This window comes from Capra hircus, chromosome 5, assembly GCF_001704415.2.
Source record: "Capra hircus breed San Clemente chromosome 5, ASM170441v1, whole genome shotgun sequence".
NCBI classification, from domain to species: Eukaryota; Metazoa; Chordata; class Mammalia; order Artiodactyla; family Bovidae; genus Capra; species Capra hircus.
This window is the reverse complement of record NC_030812.1, coordinates 49,789,222-49,799,730: the sequence shown is the minus strand read 5'-3', so window position 1 is coordinate 49,799,730 and position 10,509 is coordinate 49,789,222. Positions and strand designations below refer to the sequence as shown.

General features: G+C 39.8%; 1 pseudogene; it reads left to right on the top strand.

The window, feature by feature from the left end:
• LOC102185154 lies at window positions 8,338-10,274 on the top strand (annotated as a pseudogene).

The window sequence follows — 10,509 nt, the reverse complement described above, 5'->3', positions numbered from 1 at the left end:
TATAGCATGGGGCAAAGACAGCCTCTTCAATAAATGTGCTGGGAAAACTGGACAGCTACAGGTGGAAGAATGAAACTGGAACACTTCCTAACACCATACACAAAGATAAACTCAAAATGGATTAAAGACCTAAATGTAAATCCAGAAACTATAAAACTTTTAGAGGAAAGCATAGGCAGGACACTCAGGGACATAAATCAAAGCAAGATCCTCTATGGCCCACCTCCAAGAGTAATGGAAATAAAAACAGAAGGAAACAAGTGGGACCTGATTAAACTTAAAAGCTTTTGCACAGCAAAGGAAACTATAAGTAAGGTGAAAAGACAACCCTCAGAATGGGAGAAAATAATAGTAAATGAAAAAACTGACAAAGGATTAATTTCCAAAATATACAAGCAGCTCATACAACTCAATACCAGAAAAATAAACAACCCGATTAAAAAAATGGGGAAAAGACCTAAACAGACATTTCTCCAAAGAATACATATAGGTGGCTAACAAACACATGAAAAGATGCTCAACATTGCTCATTATTAGAGAAATACAAATCAAAACTACAATGAGATATCACCTCACAATGGTCAGAATGGCCATCATCAAAAAGTCTGAAAACAATAAATGCTGGAGAGGGTGTGGAGAAAAAGAAATGCTCTTGCACTGTTGGTGGGAATGTAAATTGATACAGCCACTATGGAAGACACTATGGAGATTCCTTAAAAAACGAGGAATAAAAACACCATATGTCCCAGTAATCCTATTCCTAGGCATATACTCTGAGGAAAGCAAAATTTTAAAAGACACATGTATCCCATTGTTTATTGCAGCATTATTTACAATAGCTAGAACATGGAAGCAACCTAGATGTCCATTGACAGATGAATGGATAAAGAAGTGGTACATATACACAATGGAATATTACTCAACCATAAGAAGAAATGCATTTGAGTCAGTTCTGATGAGGTGGATGAACCTAGAACCTATTATACAGAATGAAGTAAGTCAGAAAGAGAAAGATAAATATCATATTCTAACACATATATACAGAATCTAGAAAAATGGTACTGAAGAATTTATTTACAGGGCAGCAATGAAAAAACAGACATAGAGAATAGACTTATGGACATGAGGAGAGGGGAGGAGAGGGTGAGATGCATGGAAAGAGTAACATGGAAACTTACATTACCAAATGTAAAATAGATAGCCAATGGGAATTTGCAGTATGGCTCAGGAAACTCAAACAGGGGCTCTGTATCAATCTAGAGGGGTGGAATGGGGCAGGAGATGGAAGGGAGGTTCAAAAAGGAGGGGAAATATGTATACCTATGGCTGATTCATGTTGAGGTTTGACAGATAACAACAAAATTCTGTAAAGCAATTATCCTTCAATAAAAAAATAAATTAAAAAATATAAAAAGAATACTAGTTGAAGGCTTTGCTCACCTTGATATGCTAGGTACAGAGGGAAGCAGTGAACTGAAGTCCCTACTCTCAAAGTTCCTGCTCTCAGTGGAAATTAGTTCAGAGTGTTGAAACAAAAGGTCAATGCTACCTTCAGAAAAAAAAAAAAAAACAGATACAATTTGCTTGTATTTACTTTTTTAGACATGTCACATTGATATTGCTTTTTCCATTATTTTGTTGAACTTTACAGAAGTCCTCTACTGGCCAGTAGTGCTAAGTAATTTCCATAAAATGTTTATATTTAAATATCTAGAAATGCTGTTTGATAGAGTATTATTTTATATTCTTTCTTGAACTTTGCTAGCCTCAGAAGTTCCCTAAATACTATCCACTAGATGAAGAGGCATGTCACAAGGAGAGACTTTTGTTATAAAATAAAATTGTGTGTAAAATAACTTTATAACCCAAAATATACTTCATATAGCAGTTTTACAAATGTAAAATACAAATTTTACATGTAGCAGTTTTACAAATTTTAAAATAGTCAATGGAATCCTTTCCAAAGATTTCAGCAAAAGTGAAAATGAAGTCACTCAATAATGTCCAACTCTTTGCAATCCCAAGGACTGTAGCCTACCAGGCTCCTCTGTCCATGGTTTTTTCCAGGCAAGAGTACTGAAGTGGGTTGCCATTTCCTTCTCCATCCAAAGATTTCAGTACAGACAGCTAAATTCTATGGGAAAGTATGCTTTCCTTAAAAATCTATTTCAGTTGAAATCATGATGTATTATGTTCAAAGCAAGGAAATAATCTTGGCATTAGAAATAGGGTGCTCTTCTTGTTCCAAAATACATTCACATATATTTTGGAAAACAAATCATAATTTCATTGAATATGGCCAAGTTCTAAAATTTCCTTGCTTAAAAATGTGCAAATTGGCAAATATGCGGTGAAAGTTGGGTTGCTTTAAACCAAAGAAAATAAATAATCCATGACCCCATCTAAAGGTCTTTTTGAGAAAGGCTGACTTTGGGACTTTTAATAATGCTATATTGCTGATTATTGCTGTAATATTAGTTGTTGACTATTAAGTTGTCAATAACAGTTGGGGAGGGAGGGATTCATTGTGCTCAGGCAAATCAAAATCCTAAATACACATTTATTGAGTGCTCAGGTATTCTGTGCATTGAGACAGGGTCTTGAGCCACAAAGTTCAAAAGACTCAAAAGTTCTTGATGCAGAGAAAATTTCTTTCCTCAATATCTATCTAGGAAACATATATGGATCTTAATGTGTTGTACTGTATACATGGCTGTGAACACTGATCAATACCCCTCCTTTCCTACTTGTTTTAAGAAAGTGGCTTACTTTTTCAGGTTTGAATAATCCTTTTGTTTAGCATTGCTAAGAAGTGAAGTGTCATATTAACAAATTTTCTAATATTTTGGATAACTGATCTTGGTCATTAGTCAGTGTTCTTTTTAAGCAAACAGAAATTGCTCTTTGTATCTGAATATAGGGAATTGGACATTTCCCTCCTGTCAGATGGGATAGGGAAGGGCAGGTCAAGAAGCCCACTGCCAATAGATTATTTATTTTGTTTGCCCATCCAGCAGCACTGCAGTGGGTGGTCATCGAGAGCATGAACAAAAATGCTGTGCACTTCTCATGCGTTATCTGCTCAGCATCTGCCTGTAACTGCCAGCAGAGAGTAACAGCCTCTGCTCTCCTTTAGAACGTCTCTAAGTGTCCCATTCCAATTCCCATGACCCCATTCTTTCCCAGTCAACACTCTAACTTAAGAGACTTGACAAAGTTCATTATCAGTCCAACTTTCATAGTTATCCAGCCAACTATAGAATCACATTTGGGTTTTGATTTTCAGGTATCTCAACCATGTAGCTACAAGAAATAAAAGGTTGTTTCAGGACACTCCTAAAGGCTCTTTGTTTCTCTGACTTCTTGAGAATTTCAAATCTTTCCTTCTATAAGCTGCAATGTTATCTATTCAGTCAGCTCCCTGACCCTTGTTGTCAGACTTTCTATGAAACTTTCTGTTGTAATAGTCATTTAGTCTTCCAGTGCTTAATTCTCTCTAGATACTTAATTCTAGGCAACTAGAAGTGGAAATTTAAGGAATGCTTTGCCATGGCATGCTGTGCACCAAAAGTCTTAATTTTTACTAGCAATGAGGTTATTAATTCTTTTAACTTCCTTTAGATCACAGAACATATCCCAGATTCTCTTCTTTGAGGTTCTATTTTACTGAAGCTGCTGCCAATACTAAATGTTCTAACAGCCAGAGTTTTATGATTAAAGCAGGAACCACTCTCTATATTTCAAACATGGAGAGTTTCATAAGAGGAAAGTAAGGACCTACAAACCATTTTGAAAGGCCAGGGGATCAGAATCAGAGAAGCCATTTCCAAGAGTGCCATTCTGAAACACTGAAGTAGGTGAATCTTAAGAGCTCACTGAGACACCACTGAGAATCCTATATCTGCTGATTTGTCTGTATGAGAGGTTGGTATACTATGGCCATGGGAAAAACTGACCTGGCTGTTTTTGTGCAATGTGTGGGTGAAGAATAGATTTATTCTTTTAAATGATAGGAAAAAAATCAATATTTTGTGAGATGTAATTACATGGAATCCAATTTCAGTGTCCATAAATAAAGGGTTATTGAAACACAGCTACACTCATTGTTTGTCTATTATTTACGGCTGCTTTTGCTTCACAGTGACAGAGTACAGTAGTTGTGACAGAGACTGGCCTGTAAACACTAAACTATTTGCTATCTAGCCCTTTACAGAAAAGATTTGTTGATTCTTGGTCTATGGAGCTGACTGCAAGTACTTCTGCCAAATAATGGCTTCTCTTTCTCTTCTGCTTTCCAAGTTTAATGAAAATGTCTCATTGGCAAGTCCTCATCATCACATGGGGAAAGTAATTTTGAGAAATGTCACTCTTGAGTTCTCTTCTGGATTGCAGAGAAGCAGTAGTCCTGTGTTGACAACAAGCACTTGAGAATAGTCATAGTATGGTTGGTAATCCCCAAGACCACTTTTATGTTAAATGATTAGCCAGAAGGACTCACAGAACTCAGAAAAGCTATTATATTCACTCTTATAGTTTATTACGGCAAAGGGATACTGATGAAAAGCAGCAGAAGTAAAAAGATCAGAAGGCAGAGTTTAGGATAGAACACACATGAGTTTCTAAGTGACTTCTCCCAGTAGAGTTACACAGTGTTTAATTTTCCCAGAAGTTACATGTCACAACATACACGAAGTATTTTCTATCATGGAGACTCAACCAAATCATGGTGTCTCTGGTTTTTATTGGTTAGTCACATTGGGATGATTGCCAGTGTGGGTGACCTTATTTACTCAATCTTCAGCCCCTTTAAGAGTCAACTGGTTACTATTAATATATGGCACACCACACACCCCCTTAAATAAATACAAATTGTCAGCATAAATTATCTGGAGTGGCCCAAGGTCCTAGAAAAATGGAGATACTCTTTTTAGGCAGGATGGTGCAGAGTGTTAGAGATTCTCTCTCAGGAACCAGACAAGGACCAAACTTTTCATTGGAATGTGCAAGATTTGGACAACCTAGGCCTTTTGAGATAATCCTATATTCCAGTAATCAGTTCAGTTAAGTCGCTCAGTCATGTCCGACTCTTTGTGACCCCATGAAGTGCGGCACGCCAGGCTTCCCTGTCTCTCACCAACTCCTGGAGTTTACCCAAACTCATGTCCATTGAGTTGGTGATGCCATCTAACCATCTCATCCTCTGTTGTCCCCTTCTCCTGCCCTCAATTTTTCCCAGCATCAGGATCTTTTCAAATGAGTCAGCTCTTCACATCAGGTGGCCAAAGTATTGGAGTTTCAGCTTTAGCATCAGTTCTTCCAATGAACACCCAGGACTGATCCCCTTTAGGATGGATTGGGTGGATCTCCTTGCAGTCCAAGGGACTCTCAAGAGTCTTCTCCAACACCACAGTTGAAAAGCATCAATTCTTTGGTGCTCAGCTTTCTTTATAGTCCAACTCTCACATCCATACATGGCTACTGGAAAAACCATAGCCTTGACTAGATAGACCTTTGTTGGCCAAGTAATATCTCTGCTTTTTAATATGCTGTCTAGGTTGGTCATAACTTTCCTTCAAAGGAGTAAGCATCTTTTAATTTCATGGCTGCAATCACCATCTGTAGTGATTTCGGAGCCCCCTCCAAAATGAAGTCAGCCACTGTTTCCACTGTTTCCCCGTCTATGTGCCATGAAGTGATGGGACCAGATGCCATGATCTTAGTTTTTTGAATGTTGAGCTTTAAGCAAACTTTTTCACTCTCCTCTCTCACGTTCATCAAGAGGCTCTTTAGTTCTTCACTTTCTGCCATAAGGGTGGTGTCATCTGCATATCTGAGGTGATTGATATTTCTCCTGGCAATGTTGATTCCAGCTTGTGCTTCATCCAGCCCATCATTTCTTATGATGTACTCTGCATATAAGTTAAATAAGCAGGGTGACAATATACGGCCTTGACATACTCCTTTTCCTATTTGGAACCAGTCTGTTGTTCCATGTCCAGTTCTAACTGTTGCTTCCTGACCTGCATACAGGTTTCTCAAGAGTCAGGTCAGGTGGTCTGGTATTCCCATCTCTTTCAGAATTTTCCATAGATTACTGTTATCCATGGAGAAGGAAATGGCAACCCACTCCACTCTTCTTGCCTAGAGAATGCTATGGACAGGGGAGCCTGGTGGGCTACCATCTATGGGGTTGCACAGAGTTGGACACAACTGAAGCAACTTAGCATGCATGCAAGCATTGGAGAGGGAAATGGCAACCCACTCCAGTACAGTAAAAGGCTATGACATAGTCAATAAAGCAAAAATAGATGTTTTTCTGGAACTCTCTTGCTTTTTCAATGATCCAGCGGATATTGGCCATTTGATCTGTGGTTCCTCTGCCTTTTCTTTTTTTTTTTTTTTGATGTTTATAGTAGCTTTATTCTTTTTTTTATGTTTTATTTTTTATTTTATTTTTTTTTTAAATTTTAAAATCTTTAATTCTTACATGCGTTCCCTAAAACCAGCTTGAACATCTGAAAGTTCACGGTTCGTGTATTAGTGAAGCCTAGCTTGGAGAATTCTGAGCATTACTTTATTAGAGTGTGAGATGAGTGCAATTGTGTGGTAGTTTGAACATTCTTTGGCATATCCTTTCTTTGGGATGGGAATGAAAACTGACCTTTTCCAGTCCTGTGGCCACTCCTGAGTTTTCCAAATTTGCTGGCGTATTGAGTGCAACACTTTCACAGCATTATCTGTCAGGATTTGAAATAGCTCAACTGAAATTCCATCACCTCCACTAGCTTTGTTTGTAGTGATGGTCCCTAAGGCCCGCTTGACTTCATATTCCAGGATGTCTGGCTCTAGGTGAGTGATCGTACCATCGTGATTATCTGGGTCATGAAGCTCTTTTTTGTACAGTTCTTCTGTGTATTCTTGCCACCTCTTCTGCTTCTGTTAGGTCCATACCATTTCTGTCCTTTATCGAGCCCATATTTGCATGAAATTTTCCCTTGGTATCTTTAACTTTCTTGAAGAGATCTCTAGTCTTTTTCATTCTATTGTTTTCCTCTGTTTCTTCACATTGATAGCTGAGGAAGGTTTTCTTATCTCTCCTTGCTATTCTTTGAAACTCTGCATTCAAATGGGTATATCTTTCCTTTTCTCCTTTGCTTTTTGCTTCTCTTCTTTTCTCAGCTATTTGTAAGGCCTCATTAGACAGCCATTTTGCTTTTTTGCATTTCTTTTCCTTGGGGATGGTCTTGATCCCTGTCTCCTGTACAATGTCACGAACGTCTGTCCATAGTTCATCAGGCACTCCATCTATCAGATCTAGTCCCTTCAATCTATTTCTCACTTCCACTGTATAATCATAAGGGATTTGATTTAGGTCATACCTGAATGGTCTAGTGGTTTTCCCCACTTTCTTCAATTTAGGTCTGCATTTGGCAATAAGGAGTTCATGATCTGAGCCACAGTCAGCTCCTGGTCTTGTTTTTGCTGACTGTATAGAGCTTCTCCATCTTTGGCTGCAAAGCATATAATCAATCTGAGTTTGGTGTTAGCCATCTATAGACTCACTGAAATCTGGATATCTAGGAATGTCAGAGATTATCCAATGAATCCTCTTTTTTTAATAGATTAAAAAAGTAGAGGCTTTGGAATCAAATAGATGTGGTTTAAATCCCAATTTCATTGCTTACAAGCCACATTGTCTTGAAAAGTCATTTAACTTCTTTAGGCCCATTTTTTTTTCCCTCACAGATTGATAATTAATACAATCATAATAAGGACTTAAGTGGTGAGAAAAATTCTTAAGTCAGATTAGCGGTCAAAACATGGTGGGTATAGACACGGGAGACACTCCCTGTACCCCCTGATTCAATCTACAACTAATAAGACATGCATAACTCAGCGAAGACATTCATAACTCAGCCAAGGTGTTCTGACACAGCAGGATGCCAGAGAAATCCTTACATGTGTACATCTGAAGTTAGGGGGCTGGAGCACATACATGGAAGAGGCAGAACTGGGGGAATAGGAGGCAGTGCCAGTGATCCTGGCCCCCAGTCATGGAAACTGAGCCCACAGCCCCAGAAAACTCGTAGCAGCAGAAGAGTAGGCACAGATGACTTTAGCCTCCTGGCCACAACAGCACCCATGGCCACAGGGAACTGGGCAGCAGTGGTGGCAGGGTCTATGACCCTGGTTCTTCCAGCCACTGTGGCACCCAGGGCAGCAGGCTTGTGATCCCAACCACCCTAGATACACAGCAGACACCCCTGACCCTTGTTCCCTCCCCACCAACCTCCCCCTTCTGCACTGTCAGTGCCCACAACCCAAGTGACCTTAGGCATGGTGGAGGTGCCTGCCAACCTGGTGCCTTCAGAGGCAGCATCAGGGTCAGCAGCAGCACTAGCAACAGCAGCAGCAGCAGCAGCAGTAACAAGGCACTAGCAATCCTGGAAGCACAAGTCCTTGCAACTTCTGGCAGAGGTGATGGAGAGTGGAACGTGTTGATTCTCAGATACAGCCAGAGGCAACTCAGGGAAGAGAAACCAGAGCTTGTGCTATAGAACCACCAACTTAAAAAAAGAGAAAGTCCTATAATTATCAGCCTGTTAATTTTCAGAATTAAATTAAACAGTGATTCACCTAAATAAGAAATGTGTTGCCTACTTCAAATGTGCTGTCAGAGAAACAACTCACCAAGCACCATGAAAAATCACAGTAACACAGTGTTGCGAAAAGAAACCAACAATTCTCCTGAAACCAAACTTTGTCATGAAGTGTTGTGATTTAACAGAGAATTCAAAATAGCTGTTGTGAAGAAACTCAATGAGCTAAAAGAAAACAAGAAAACTCAGAAAGGTAGTTCACTGAGTTCAGGAGTAAAATGAATGAACAGAATGAATATGTCACCAAAGAGGTAGAAATGCTAAAAAAAAACAAAAAAACAAACCTGGAAGTTCTGGAGCTGAAGAACTCAGTACAGTAAGTCCCCTACATGTGAACCTTCAAGTTGCAACCTTTCAGAGACGCAAACCTGTTCGTATGTTCAATTACATAAGTTAGGGCATGTGTTTGGCTTACATTGTCACATGTGTGCATGTTCCACAAGTGGTTGTGCTTTTGTGTGCTTTACTGTATAGGACTATAGAAGGTACAATAGTACAGTATCTTTATTTCAAGCCCAGGATGTCCACAAGCAAGTGTAAAAGCCGTGGTATATAGCCGATTGTGTAAATTCGGTATCTAGGCTAAGTCTGTTGGACTTATCAACAGATTTGACTTAAAAATGGAACTCATTTGTATGTAGAGGGCTTACTGTAAATGAGATGAAGAATGCATTGGAAATAGAGCAAGTGATATGGAAGATAGAAGTAGCCAGCTTGAAGAAATAATCTAGAAGCAGAACCTGCCTCCGCCTTTCTGCTCTCCCCGGTGACCCCTTCACCCCCACGCTCAGTCCTGCCAGGGCTCAGTGCTCCCACATCCCGTCAGGCCCCTATGTGGCTTCTGGGTTGGTTCGAGGGTGTCCATCCTTTTTGACTGCACTTTCATTGCCTTTGGTCCTGGGCTTGCCCTCTGCATTGCACCATCATCACTGAGTCTTTGAGCATCATCTTCCTCACCGTCAGAGCTTTCTTCTGCTTGTGTCTCTGTGGCTTTCCTCCCTAGTTTGGTTCATGGCAGCAACCATTACTGACAACTAAGATGGATCAATACAGAAATATCTGCTGATTTTAGGAGTGTTAGTCTCAGTCCTTATCCAAGAAATGTTCTGGTTTGCATATTATGAACTTAAAAAAGCCGGTGAAGGTTTGAAGAGTATAAACCCAGATGAAACAGCACCCTCGGTGGATCGCTGGCTTATGTTTCTGGCTTGGGCTTTGGAATCATGAGTGGAATATTTTCCTTTGTAAATACCCTGACTCTTTGGGGCCAGGCACAGTGGGCATTCATGGAGCCCCTCCCCAGTTCTTCCTAAATTCAGCCTTTAGGATACTGGTTATCACCTTGCTGCACGTGTTCTGGGGCACTGTGTCTTCTGATGGCTTTGCGGAGAAAACATGGTACCACTTTCTTAAAGGCCTTCCTCTGCTGGTGTCAGCCTGGACCATCACAAATCCCCATTACGATTAAATCTGAAGTCAGCATACATAATCATGATTCTTATGGGCATCCGGGCATTCTTTGTTTTTGGAGGCAGCTGGCAAAGCCTGACACTCTGCCTTCTCTGCCAAGACAAGGACTTGCTTCTCTTCAATCAGCATTCAGATAATCTGTGAGAACCAGCACTTACCAAACAGTAAACTGCCTTTTTCTAAAAGTCCCCTTTTCTTGTGGAATTTGGAAAAAACAAAGCTATCTAGATACAAATGGCTTTCATACAATGGCTTTCTGAAAGGGATGTATCAGTGGTGTAGAGCCTGGCTGCACATTAGAATCATCTGGGGAAACAGAGAATATACTGATTTTTGGGCTCTACCCTCCAGATTTAATTGATCTAGGCATTTGCTAATT